General features: G+C 42.9%; 1 long non-coding RNA gene across 2 annotated transcripts in view; it reads left to right on the top strand.

Moving 5' to 3' along the window:
- The window catches only part of LOC121074409, a 59,677-nt gene extending 49,891 nt beyond the window's left edge, over window positions 1–9,786 (top strand). Inside the window, exons 13-14 of one of the 2 annotated variants that reach the window (XR_005822308.1) lie at window positions 350–439; window positions 9,100–9,786. This is a non-coding gene — a long non-coding RNA (uncharacterized LOC121074409). The remainder of the gene's footprint in view (window positions 1–349; window positions 440–9,099) is intronic. The other variant, XR_005822309.1, reaches the window with a different exon arrangement.
- Window positions 9,787–13,948: the final 4,162 nt, after the last annotated feature.

The following is a 13,948-nucleotide window of genomic DNA, read 5'->3' as shown; positions in this document are numbered from 1 at the left end:
CTTTATTTCATCTGCTCCAATTGAGAAGAGTGTGGCAGTTTCTTTTGGTTGAGACTTTGCTATAACGATCTGAGCTTTAGTCACTGTGAGGCTAGCCCACTGCAAAGCATTCAGCTGGTGTTACAACCAGCGACAACTGAGCTCCGAAAGTGAGTGCAGACTGTGTCTATCTACTTATTAAGTAATGGGGCATGTGGAGAGCCCATTACCCAGTAATTGGTGCTAGCTGCCAGTTAGCATTCAGCAGGACTTGTAGCATTTGTATAGCCCTTACAGTCCAGAGCGGCCTGGGATTGTTCTTGCCTTATTTGCTGCAACTGTAATCAGACGGTGGCTCTCTGCTTTGCAGATCTACCAAAATCAGACTGAAAGACACGTGGAAGTACAGAATCTCCCCAAGGAATTCAGCCAGAGGGACGCATGAGTCCACGGCTTTGTGGTAAGGCTGTACTCCAGTGACCCTTCTACTTTTGTTGGCTTGCAGGTTTCTTCCCCCTCCCTGAGAGAGGAAAATGATGGACTTAGTGGTAGGTGACAGAAATGTGTGCCTGATTGTGTAAAACCTTAAGCAGGTCTTTAACGATGAGATCCTCAGGTGTTTTCTGACCTCATGGATCACACAAGCAGTGCTTAGTTAAGGGCAGCCCAGAGACGTGGAGATGGGGAAAGGACTGCATAGGCAGGTACACATAAATATAGCTGTGTAAGATGTGCATCGCTTGCAGCTTTGACTTGGGGAAACCTTTTGTTCTCTGGCTACCAACTACTGCTGTTATTCCCCAAATTGCAAGCAGACGTCAGGAGTGCTTCCAGGCAGGTGCAGGCAGGCCGCGGCCCCTTGCCCCGCGCAGGGAGCGCTCGGCCCCGGCACAGGCCGGGAGCAGAGGGGGCTCCCTTCACGCAGTGCCTTCCGGCCATAGCACCACTCCTTAAGCAATACCGCACCGGGCCCAGAGGCCGGGCACGGCGCTTAAATGTGCGCGGAGGGCTGTGAAGTTAACGCCGGGCTCCAGCGGAGCCCCCGGGGCCGGGCAGCAGCCCCGGCAGCCGGCGGCCCTGCGCCAGGCGGCGGCAGCGGGCGCGGTTCGCCGCTGAGCCCGGCAGGTGGCGGCCTTGATCGCCGAGTGAGGGCCGGGCGGGCGGGCCCGAGAAACACGTCGCCCCCCCCGCCCCCCTTCAATTTAGGAAGTATTATAGCCGAAGTGTTTTCGACTTATTATTATGCATGAGTAAAAATTCCATGAATGTGTAACATTTTCGCCTGTATTTCCCTCTTTTATAACACCATTTAAATTCCTCATTAATAATTTAGAAATGTGCTGGATTTTAATCACTTTTCTCATCACTACGACATCCGAGGCAGAGCGCTCCCCGTTACCTGAAGGTGACATGGAGGCATCGCCCGCCGGGAGAGGGGCTGCCGGAGAGGCCAGGTCCTCCCTGCCCGGCTGGAGGGATTTGCCCTCGTTAATTAAATATCCCTGGTGTACAAAACCTGAGGTTTGAGCAGGTCACTGTTAATAAAAATTTTTAAAATAGGGATTTTTTTTTTTTTTGGCATCTGACTTTAATTATGGTGGTATTTGTTTGATAGCTTGTTACTGTAAATAAAAGAGATAAAAGCAGCCCTTCACTCGAGTAGCTCTAGAGCTGTGAAATATGTACCTAATTAAAACTATTGGTGTAAGAGGCTAATAAAGTACATGTGCCTACTAGATGTCTTATTCTAATGAATCTCGGCTAATTTGCTTTGAGTGATGAATTTCGGTGTTAGTAGTAAGGGCTGAATAATTATGAAATTTATCACGAGGTGCGGGGACTTGTGGAGGACCAAGGGGGCTTGGGGAGGGAGGAAGGGAGGAAGGGAGGGAAGGGAAGGGCTGTGGGCCGTGGGCCTGGCCCACGTGAGGTGTCTGGTCCCATGTGAGGTGTTTGTGTGAGGGCATGGGAGTTGTGGAGAGGGTGATCCTCCCACCGAGCTCCTCACCCCCTCATTTTCCCCTTTTCTCTCCTGGCACTGATGAGAAGTGGGCTGTGGCATACGCTCCTCAAGACTCCAAAACCAAGCGCAGACGGGTTATCTAAAGCATTTCAGATGGAGCTTTGGTCTTGCGCCAGCAGCTAATCAAAGTCTTAATTCTGGAAAATACAAGGGCCAGGCTTTCCAAGCTTCCTCCCTCTGGTTTCTGCCAGAGATGGACCGACAGCACTTCGCAAAACATTTTTGCCGCACGTGCTTCTAGCGACATGTGGGCCGTGGGGCTGCCTGTGGGCAACAGCGTGGCTCGTGCTGGCCTTTGCTGGGTGACATCCAGCTGAACGTGCGGGCTGGCAGGCGGCCTGCTTCATTCAGGCCTGCGGGCAGACACCCTCAGACCCTTGTACTGGACAACCTGCAATGAAGTCAGACAAGAGAATGGCGTGCGTTGACAGCCCAGCCCTGAGAACAGATCTGCCCGTTGGAGCAGTACGGGCTTGTTGGCAGAAAGGATATATTCTGAGAGAACCTGGATAATAATAAAGGGGCTGGTTAAGCAGAGAAAGAGCCTGCAGAGTAGCACATATTTTTATTGCTTTTTTGCAATAGAGTAGAGAAAACATCCCAAGGCTAAATGTCTATTGTAGGCTTTCCTGTAGTCCCCAACGACGAGTATTTAAACACTCACACGTGCGCCCATTCCCACAGCTCCTTCCACTTACCGGCACGGCGGGAGGGTGGTGGGGCTGCCATGCTGGCATGCCCAACCCTAACCAAGTGCCGGTGCAAATCTGCAGGGCCCTAACCTCACGTTTCCTCACCCCATGTGTCATACCAGGGCTTTATTTACAACCAAGCCATCTGGGCTTTGCTGTCTATCCCGGAGTCAGACCTGATGAGTTAAAATTACTTGCTGAAAGTGTGTGGTAGTTGCAGCTGTTGAAAGCACTCTGGCAATTTCTGATATGCACATGAATTTGGAGTTTTTTTTTACAAGTGCTATATATGCAGTTTTTTGTGCAGAATGAAATTTTCACTATTGCTAATACCAGCTGCATAGACAGGTGGAGCTTGTTATTTTCCTCACAAAATCTACCTTTTCATAGGGAAAAGATCGTTTTTCATGGTTGTACAATCTATTGGTGTGGTTGATTGAGAATAAGATTGAGGAGAACTAGACTACTTTTCTCTTTGCCACTGACTCACTCTTTAACCTTAGGAAAGTCTCTGTTATCCTGGGAAACTCGTTTCTCTATTTGTAAAAAGGCAATGATGGCTAAATCAAAGGACTCAGTCATCAATATCATAGAATGGCTTGGCCTGGAAGGGACCTTGAAGATCACCTAGTTCCAAAAGTATCCAGAAGTAGATTCAAAATTCCAGGTGGAAGCATTGAGTATTGTCACAAAAGCGGGGTCCATTGTGCTTTCTTAGAGACCTACAAAAGCCTGTTTTCTTCTACTGAGAGAATTCTTTCCATGTTGCTCAATCAATGATCATTTTAATATATTTTTCTGCCTCTCAGTTACATCTCAAATATTTGTGTCTGTGCAATTTTCATGGTCTCATATCTTGTCTCTTTCTGTATAAAATGTATGTTGTCAGCTTGAGGAAACAATTTTCCTTTCAGCTTCTTTGTAATTACCAAAAATAGTTTTAACCTGTTAAAACATTTTTGAGCTGTCGATGTGGTACAGTGTTAAAACATTGTTATTCCGCAGCAGACCTTCTTGTGCATTGTTTACCTTCTGATAACATTTCTAATAAGAAGCCAAATGCAAGCGGAATGAGGGGGATACTTGCACTGTTCGGTCCAATGTGACCTTTCATAATAAAATATATGCAAAAATAAATGACACCCCAGAATATCTAAGAGAGAAAGAGAAAGAAATATAATCGGCTTGTTTCTGCTGGCTTTTATTCTAGGAAGAAAACCCATGCGTTTGTGTATTCTGGACAGACATTAATGCTGTGACCTGACAGCAGAGATTCCTGTGCCTGTGTGGACATCTTTTGATTTTAATGTGACTCCACCAAGAGATCCCTGCATAGAGGACTACCCCATTTTAGAGGACAGTATGCTAGGTCCCTTGTCAAGGCCTACATGTGAGGTGCTCTGAACTAGAGTTACAGATAGAACAACAGCTTAATTAAGAGCTAAGCTGAGTTACTATAACAAGGCCTGAGGCTGCAAGGAAACTTTCCACCCAAAGTACATTTCCTAAATGTTGATAGCAGATGACTCTCCCATCCCATAGGCTGGGGATGTGCTGACTTTCCTCTCTCAGTGTTACTTGTTCTCAAATCACAGGACTTCTGATTTTCGGTTTTTGAATGAGCTTGATCTGATAAGCTAAGCTAAACGCACTTTTAAAATAAAGTGTAAAGATCATTAGTAACTCTGTTGTTCAGATTCACAGGAATGGTTAATATAAATTCCTTTTTCCTTTGGCACCTAAGCAAGATACGGCCTAGATTAATTCTTGTGGTGGTAGATAAGGAGGAGTGTAATCAGAGGGGACCAGTAGTGCTATTTGAATGACATGTCCTGCAATCTGCTTTTGTACACTGGATGATGAGTTAATGTTCCAGCAGCATTTTCTCTTTTTCTGTACCCAACTTCTATTCACTAGCTTTATTCTGCTTTTTTCCCACCTTTACCTCAACCTTCTCTATGATGCCAAAGATACCTTGGCATAGGTAGTCCCATTTCAGAGATTCCCTGATCACAGAACATCTGTCCAAAGAAGTCTGTCTGTTTTCAGGACTTTGCACAAACAGAAAGCTTGGGATCTGTTGTGCTGTTGCCTGGATGAGTGTAGAGTTGGTTTGGATTAGTCCAGCGGAAGGGAGCTGTTTATGAATGGACTCAGCCCACAGATGCATGAGGTCTGAGAATGATAAGTGCAAGACTTCATCTCTCCGGGTCAATAGTCTTTGGGACAAGGCAAAGAGGAGACAGAAGTTGAGGAGACGCTGCTGTTTTGGCGTCTCTATTTCAGGTCACAGTCCTGTCAGGTCAACAAAAGTCATGCAATGTGAATGGTGCCAGAAATCACTTGATGTTTGTGCATGAATTTATCCTCTGTCTTTTTACTATCAACTTCATTTTGCATTCTGACTGACTTGTCATTACACACCTTCTTTGAAGACCTCCCAAAGATCCTTTGTTTTGTAGTACACCATGCAGTGAGCCAAACGTAGGTCTGTAGATGCATTTCTGTCATCCTCTTCTTGGAGCTTTCTTCCAGGACGTCATCTGTGTTTGGACTGGAGTCCCTCCTAACTGTGGGGAGGGGTGGATAAAGCCCTTACATTTGTGCAGTGGTGACCCCAGACCTGGGGACATGTCCCAGGGCAGCTGCCTGGGCTGTTGTGTTGCTTACAGCAGCATATGCATTGACTGCTTGTCAGTGGGATGGTATGGATCGTGCTCGACTCCTGACCTTTGTCTCACACCCTTGTTCTAGACCCTGGTGCAAGCTGGTGTGCTGGACTGCCTTTCCCTCCTCCCTTTAGCTCATACATAGTTGTTTGGCACACATCCAAACTGAATGCAGTATGGAGAAAAAGGTCTGCAGTTCCCAGAGAGTATATACACATGTGGTCAAATCCCCAGCTCATTAAATTAGTATGTGGAGTGGAGACCAGCTACTGATTTACGTTTTCATCTATGCAAGGTAAATTGGATTGAAACTTCACACTGTTTAAAAAGCAGAGCTGAGATTCTTGCTTACATTTGAGTTCTAAATTAGAAAGCACATGACTACGCTTCATGGACCTGAAAGCACTGGGTCTAAGTTAATATGATGCTTATACCGTTGATTTCACTGGAGCCTTTTGTATCAGAAACCACATGTACACAGCCCCACATTGTGAAGCGAGATTAATTTAGCTGTTGGAAAATTATGTGGTGTATAAGAATGTTCTGTGAATGAGCTGGATTGCAAATTCTGCTTCTTAATATTTGCAGTGCAAGGCACCAGTAACATGAACAGGGTAGTTACTGGTTTCAGCTGAACTTTGCAGAAATGTGAATGACAGGCACCCAAAGTAAGGAGATAGATGGGGGAGAACTAAACAATGTGAGGCCTACTGAGTCAGATATTAAAATCCTGAATCTAAACGATAACATAGATATAAAAGTAATTGCAAAGGTTTTAGAACTGCAGTCCCTCTAAGAACACAGAAGGGGTGGCATCTCTCTTACAAAAAGTTGATCTGTGATTATTCTCAGCTATAATTACAGGGAGCACCACAGAGAGGGTTACTAAGAATATTTCCGTGCTCCAGTTTAAGAGGTTATTTTAACGTTTCTCCAATGTATCCGCTTTTCGAGCCAAAATTCTCGTTCCCTCTCTTTGAGTTGTTATAGCAATACTTGAAGCAGAGTAACCTTCCCGTGATGTACCTACCTTGGAGAACAGAACCGCTCTGGCTAATAGAAGTAAATTACCTGTATGCAAGCTCAGTTTTTGACGTGCTTCCTAACAGTACCAATGCACTCAATGCAAGTCCCTAAAGAAACATGGGAAGTAGGCTATTACCCTGAAGTGAAAGCCACTGTATATTGTCCTAGTGATCCCTTATGAGCAATTGCGCTTCAACTTTACTCACTTTTATGTTGGTAAAATTTTTGATTACTTGGCATTTGCAAATGCTGGGTATATGAAGCTTAAGTAGCATAGATTACAGTTTTCTGCTGGACCAGAGACAGTAAAACCATGAGCCTCTTCTGTTGTGGTTCCTGCTAGTTATTAACTAACCAGTAACTGTTATTTCTCCCAAGTACACAGATGTACTTCTGCAGAAATTATCCTTGCACCAGTAGCAAAGATATTAAAAGCGCTCCTTACTCATAGCAATGAGATGCAGAAAGATCAACTTTTCTTGAACTCAGTGTTGCTGATGATAACTTTTACTTTTAGACATTTGCATTCTTCCGTGTGTCTGGATTGGTTCCAGTCTTACATGTTCATGTGTTCTCCTAGACCAAACAACTTTCCGCCTCAGTGCCTAGCCACCAATTACTAGCTCAAAATTGCACATTTTGCTGCTTGCCTGGTCCCTCCCCATATCTCTGCCATCAGAAGAGGCCAAGCAAGCATTCCCTAATGCACTACAAGTAAAGCCAGCCTGGTTAGCTCATATCCATGTTCATCACCAGGTGAAACGAATCTGGCTGACTTAGCTTGAAACAGATTAGGAGGCACTTTGTGATCCCTCTCACTAATGGAGCAGTATGGGTACCTGGAAGGCAGCAACAAACACTATAGACAGAGCTGTCACTTCCCAAAAGAGCTTCTCTGTGGCCTCAGATTTTCTCACCACTCCCATCCTTGAATCCAGTCTTGCACGCCTGAACTTTCGTGTGTTTTCTGTATATATTGCCTTTATTTTTACCTTAGTGGCCACAACTAAAGATGTATTTTGACATCTTAAATGAGTCTTCTCTGTTCAGCTTGGTCTGCCTGTCTTTATTAATTAAACTAGTGTCTTCATATCAGGTTCCTTCAGCTCAGCTCTTTCTGTTTCAGCTCTTGCTTTCCATTTGCCTTCGTTATACCCTGCCATCCTTGAACTGCACTGAACTCTTCCTCATTTCACATCTTCCTGTACAATATTCAGATCTGCTATGTCTCTGCCTAAATTTATCACGGCTGATGCAAAATCTTCTTTGATGCAGAACCAGAAGTAAGGGGACAGACAGACCTCTCCTCTCTTTGTCACATTCACTTGTCCTCTAACATAAAATCTCAACTGAAAATGAAGGACGTTCTCTTCTATGACCATAACTTCACATTCTTCTTTTTCCTGCTAGTTTTCCTTCTGGGATACATTTTAATATGTCATCATCCATGGAAACTGCACTGTTTATATTTGCAGCTTTTCAATATGCTTGGAGTTGTTTTTTTCCAGGTGAACGATGTATTAAGATTTAATCTGAACCTAGTCAGATAATATTGACCCGCAATGAAAAAGCTGTATGAATGAGATAGTAGCAGACAGCTTAAAGTGCTGAGTGCCATGTGCTGACTGAAAAATGATACCCCAGTAGTTTGGTAGTGGAGAGCAGATGGGACATTTATGAATGGAAAAGCTTTTTGATTATTTAAATATTATGATTCTATTTTTAAAACTTTCTCCATTTGTTCAAGTTTTGCCAGGCTTTGACTGCTGCAGTAGAGTGTACAGCAGGGAGCTTCCAGAAGCTGCTCACCCCTCTGCAAGCTGCCATATCTTGTTATTAACTTTAAGGCTGTTTTGCTGGAGTAGACTTCCCCAAAATGAGAACAAATAAGAACTGAGCCCAAGACTTCAGCTTCCTGATGCTCCTCTCTATGCCCATTTCAGCCGTACTTCCCACCGTTCAGTGTCAGCAGTCATCAGGAAACATGTATTTTGTTTCCCAAATCAGGGTCTCCTGAAACAAATCCCTAGGTATTACAGTACTGCTGCAGCTTGCAAGCCGCATTGTGTTAGGCCCACAAACAATGAGTTGGACCTTGCCCAAAGTAGCTTTTAGTCCAGGTCATGGATGTGAAGGATAGACAAGGGAAGCTGTTTCCGCATATATCTGAGTTGCTTGGGTTAAATGTAATGAATTATTCTAGCAAACATATTCCAAATCTTCCCCATCAGTTTTTCACAAGTTCCAAATTTAGATGTTGCTCTAAATGAAAAGGAACAATTCAAATGCCTTTCTGAATGCATTTGAAATGAAATAAGTTACTGTAATTTCACTGGCAAGTCAGCTCTTTGGAGGGGGCAAAAGTTGCAAATGGAAAAACAAACAAACAAATGAGTGAGTAACTGTGGGAGGTGATGCCAGAATCAGAAACGAGCCTGGATAGGAGGAAAGGAAAGGGGTGGGAAAGGCTCTTGTCTGCCCTGGGACAATCTGTAGAAAACAAAACAAGATGTGGGAGAGAGTTGAACAGAAAAAAAAAAAAAAACAACACCACTCTCTCTTGTTCTTGCTCTTCTGCTGCTGCTGCTTTTATTTATGTATTTATTTTTTAATCCAGACAACCATGCTACCAGGACCCATGATGTTGCTTTTAAAGAGGACCTGAAAGACTTTGGGAAGTAAAATAGAAATTTCTGTTTTTATTTTTCAGGATCTTCCTTTACAGGAGTTCCTGCAGCTACAGGACTAGGAGGTGAGTCTCCTGGTCTCAACCATAAGGAGGAAAAATGAATGAGATTGCCAGATGCATGGAGTCTGCAGTCAGTGAGCTGAGAAAAGCATGACTTCAAGCTACCTTTCTGCTTTCCAAATCGTGGACTGGTGAGAAATTAAAACCTAGTTTAGGTCAGCCTGCAGGTATAGAGTATGCTTCACCTCCCTTGAACTGAGGATGGGAAGTGAAGGAAGGAGTGCTGCAGAGCTGCTGGTTCTCTGCTCTCCAAAGACTTCCTGCTAAGGGGAATCCTCAGTTGTCCATTTAGGGTAGTATTAGAGCTGCGCCGAACTGCTGAGGCATGCAAAGAAGCTGCAGATGGGGCTGGGAGTACAGCTCCGTACTTCTCTGTTGAGCCACCCAGTTACAGCAAATGCCTGCTAGAGGTGGGTACTAAGGCTGCTGGTAATGGCTAGAGGCAGAGCAGGGGGTCTGGTTTCAATAAAAAGGTAGTTTACGAACAGCATTTTTCTTATTTTAATGATAAAATGGATATGAAACAGTTACACTCCAGGCCCTTACTTTTCAGTGCTATTATTTTTTTAGAACACTGAAAAAAAAATAAGCAGAAGGAGAAAAAAAAAAAGGAAAAAGAAAACCCTTCAGACAACAATCACCTTTTGAGTTAAATTCTCATGCTTGGTCTTAGCCCAGAGGGATTTGTCTTGAGTGAGGTTTGAAGAAAATCCTTTCAGCAGTTTCTGAGTTATTTAAATGTAACCATGGAGGTTTGGATTCAGATGCTTTTTTGCACTTGTATAACTCAAAAATAGCTTTGTTTTAAAACTTCTAAATTAACCCTCCTTAACTTTTCAACTTGTCTCCTGTCCTACTGTATGGCTTATAAAATTTTAAAGCTAATAGTATAACAAACTCAAATAATGATACTGCAGATGTTCAAATGAATCTTGGGAGGAATAAATTGTAGGAGTCACAGTAGGTTGTTTCTGAAGAAAGAGCGGCTGCATGCTTTAAACCATGTGCTCTTGCTGGTCTGAAATAGGCACAATCTTTTCTACTATTAAAAAACGTAAGTAGTTTGGGTGTGGATTTTAATACTTGGTTAGACACAAGAAATTAAACACCTAAGTCCTGTTCCTTTGTTACCTCCTGACAGCAGTGCTTCAGACTTGTCAGAACATTCTCTGAAGTTTTATTGTTTGCTTTCTAACACAGTTCGGATCAACGGGACACTTAAATGCCTCCTAAATATTTACGGACTTCAAAGTCACTGAAATGCTCTGTGATTGTCCTACTGTTATCATTTTATTGCCAGAAGATTGAGGCAATGTGAGGAGAAGTGATTTGGTCAGTCATGGCTTTTTCCCGTTTCCCTTTTCTTCATCCAATCCTCCTGTTGCTTTCTTATGTTTCTTCCTTTTTGTCTTCTTTCCAGTGTTTCTGCCTCACTTACTAGTCCTGTCCTCACTGTCTCCTATCTCTCTTTCAAACATCCTTCTCCATTAATTCTTCTCTAACAATTGCACTGAAGAGGGCCCATGATAGAGGGAGACAATTTTTTACTTTGGCAGCAGCTTTTTACTTTCATCTTTTCCCTAACTGTCTGGGATGGGTCCAGGCAGCTCTCCCCAGGCTCGTCATCTCTCTTCACATTGCTCGTGACCCTGAGCTCCAGTCAGCAATCTGATGTCTGCCATGAGAGCACCTCCCATGATCTGCAGCCATGATCAGACGAAGGTGTTGCAATGCTGTGCGTTACTTTACCTGCTTACCACACTTGCTCTGCCTCTTTCTAGGAACTGGACACCTGCGCCAGGTCTTTCCCACAGAATAATGACAAATAGTGCTGCTGCCTTCTGCACGTCTCACCTCTGTGCTCCTGTGCCCTTCTTTCTCTCACTTGCTTTTGTGGTCCAGCCTACTGGCTGGCGTGATTTAGCTGAGATACAGGAGGCTTGTATTCAGCTCTGCCCAGGGCGATTTGAGCTTCAATCTCTTGACCCCCTGAATTAGCACTCTACCCAAGGGATTATCAGCTGTTCTGCAAGGAGTGTGTCCTGAGTCCTTCCTTCAGTGGGAAAGCTTGTGCTGGACTTGTCAGCCACAAAGTGGGAGAACACATCTGTCGGGCCCTGCTCCAAGAAACACTTCATACAAAACATGGAAATGTTCACTGGAAGGGGGGGAACAGAACCCAGGTTTCTTGCCCTCAGTAATGCTTTGAGAGCAAGCACACATGGCAATCCAGTTAATATTTCATTATTCCATAAAAACTGGAACAGGTCCAAAGGGATGGATTGGAGAGAGCCCCTCTTCCACCAGGTCTTTTTAGCTTGCGCTGGTCTCACTTGGCTCCTGTAGGTCGAATTGTGGGAATGTGTTGTGAGGAAATATGTGGAGGCTGGAAGGGAGGGGAGAAGAAGTTGCTTCTGAACATACCCTGTTATCCATGGTGACAGGTCTGTATCCTTAGCTGACACAAACACCTGCCGCTGCTGCCTCAGTTGCCATTCTGGACAGGAGTGACAATGAAAATGAGGTGGAAGGAAAAGAAGTCTGCTAAAAGACAGGGCAGCAGACCAGGGCACTATAAGGGAAGTTGCTTTTAAAGGTGGAAATACAACAAAAATAGACTAAAGAGTATTAAAAGACAAAATCAATGCCAAAGCAGAGGAAGCCGGAATGATTTCCAGAGTTCGGCTATAGGCAGTTGTCCCCCACACAAGCCAGGCACTATCAGTATGCGGGAGACATCCAGGAATTTTCGCTCCTACAAAAATATTAGGGACGTTATATGTTTTAACTGTAATAGAAAAACTGGAGCTCTAGTGCTCAATTCCAAAGGAAAACACTAGCCATTGGAAGTGATGTGGTACTGGGGCTGTGTGTGTGTGTTTGGCTGCTGCCTTTTCTCCTAGCGATTCTACAGCTTCCTTCATTCTTCGCTTCTCTCATATTACAGAAAGAAGGTAATTTTTCCTGGGCATTTACTAAAGCTCATTAAAGACCGAAGAGAACAAACAATGCTACTCCTTAGAGACTACCATTCAAAGTCATTCTACAATTCTCTGTTCTAATACTTGAGACAAATTAATTATTCCTTAGTGAAAAGTATATAATTCCTATTCTTCATTTTTGGGGTGGGGAGTGGAGAATAATAATAGGAAGTTTATATCTGAGTCGAAAGCTGTCTTTGCTGAAGGGAAATGAGAAAAAATGTGTGTTCCAAGAAGAGTAAAAGCAATTATTCTAATAATAATTCTAGGGATATTAATGTATTTTTAAAGTAGATTGCTTTCAAATAAACACCAAAGTTGAAGGGATAGGAAAGGCTGGTTTATTTATTAATCATTCCAAAAGTGCATTTTTCTAAATGAACAAGTGCATGAGCAACTTCGCTGGCACATATTAAATTTAGTTAAATGGCAACTTGTAAACGTCTAAAAACTTCTGTAACCAGAGACTAATTTGTTTAACGTGTTGAAAATGTTATGTGGATGTGAGGAACTACATATTAAACTTCAAAGCAAAATGCTCCAGAGATTACACCATCTTAAAGACTGCATATTGGAAAAGCCTTTATACATTAAACATAAAGGATTTTTAATTCTCTTCTGTTTTGAATACTTGTCAATCTGTGTGACTCACGCTCAGGATTGTAAACTGTCATTTAAGGTGTGATGTCCAAGTTGAGGCCTGGACCATGATTTGCAAGGGGCTGGCTTTTCTCTTTCATCTCTATTAATTAATCCTGTCTCAGTTTGCCCAGCGTACACTTCTGTTGACATCACCTTTTCCATATACTTTAAAGAGTCCCCCGAGAGATCTACTGCAGAACAAAAACTGGACAGAGAATACATTTGGAAACCATTTTATTTCTCAATTACCAACCAAAACGTATGGAAAAGATTTACACTCTATCTGATTTACACAATAATTATACTTTGAAAGCTTAGAAATAAATGGCTTGATCCTTGGAATCATTAGTTACTATACCAAATGTAATTGGTGTAAACTAATGAGTTTACTGGATGGCTGACCCTTAATTACTGATTATAGTTAAATGCTAGCCAATCAAAAATGAGTTTACTTATAAAAGTACAGTATAGTATTAACAAGCATTACATTTCCAAGTAAGCAGCTTTATGATTAGTTGTAGCACACAACTCAAGCCTGTTCAGGGCTATCAAAAGCAGCTTTTTAATAATAGTGCTCTAAGCAACCATCACTCTCTTACCTCAGCGTCTATCAGACAAACAGAAAGAAACCACATAATTAATCATCTCATGCAATAGAAATAAAGCATCTGGGCCAGATCCAGCCAGGATATGCATAGCCTTAGTCAAAAGAGCTGCAAGAGGCTGGGGATTTGCTTTAAAACAGGATACCTGTCATGGGGAATTCTGTCCCTCTGTGGGGGCAATATGTGGTATGGAAGTTAAATAGTGATTGATTGTGTGCAGTCCTGTATGATATGGAGAAGCCTATCAGCAAAACTGGTTTAATAATTCCTTGAATCGAGGAGGATTATTTGAGCAGATTCTGTATGTGGTAGGAAGACATCTGCTTACTCTGCTGGCAATCCCAAAAATGCAGAAATCACAACTCCTCGCCATTTATTATGTCAATCGAAGAGTGAACTTTTAAATAAAATAGTAAATGGGAAGAAAATATTTTTATTTGTTTCTGGTTGATCTGCAAGAGTTAATGTTTTTACCTAACCAGGAAAACTCAAAATTCCCACTAAAAAAAAAAATTGAAAGCAGACTTGTATAAAGAGCATGATTCCAGAGTTGTGACTTTAAATAGATACACCAAATATTTG

The sequence above is a fragment of the Cygnus olor genome, chromosome 8 (genome assembly GCF_009769625.2).
Source record: "Cygnus olor isolate bCygOlo1 chromosome 8, bCygOlo1.pri.v2, whole genome shotgun sequence".
Classification (NCBI taxonomy): domain Eukaryota; kingdom Metazoa; phylum Chordata; class Aves; order Anseriformes; family Anatidae; genus Cygnus; species Cygnus olor.
This window is presented reverse-complemented; position numbering and strand designations above follow the sequence as displayed.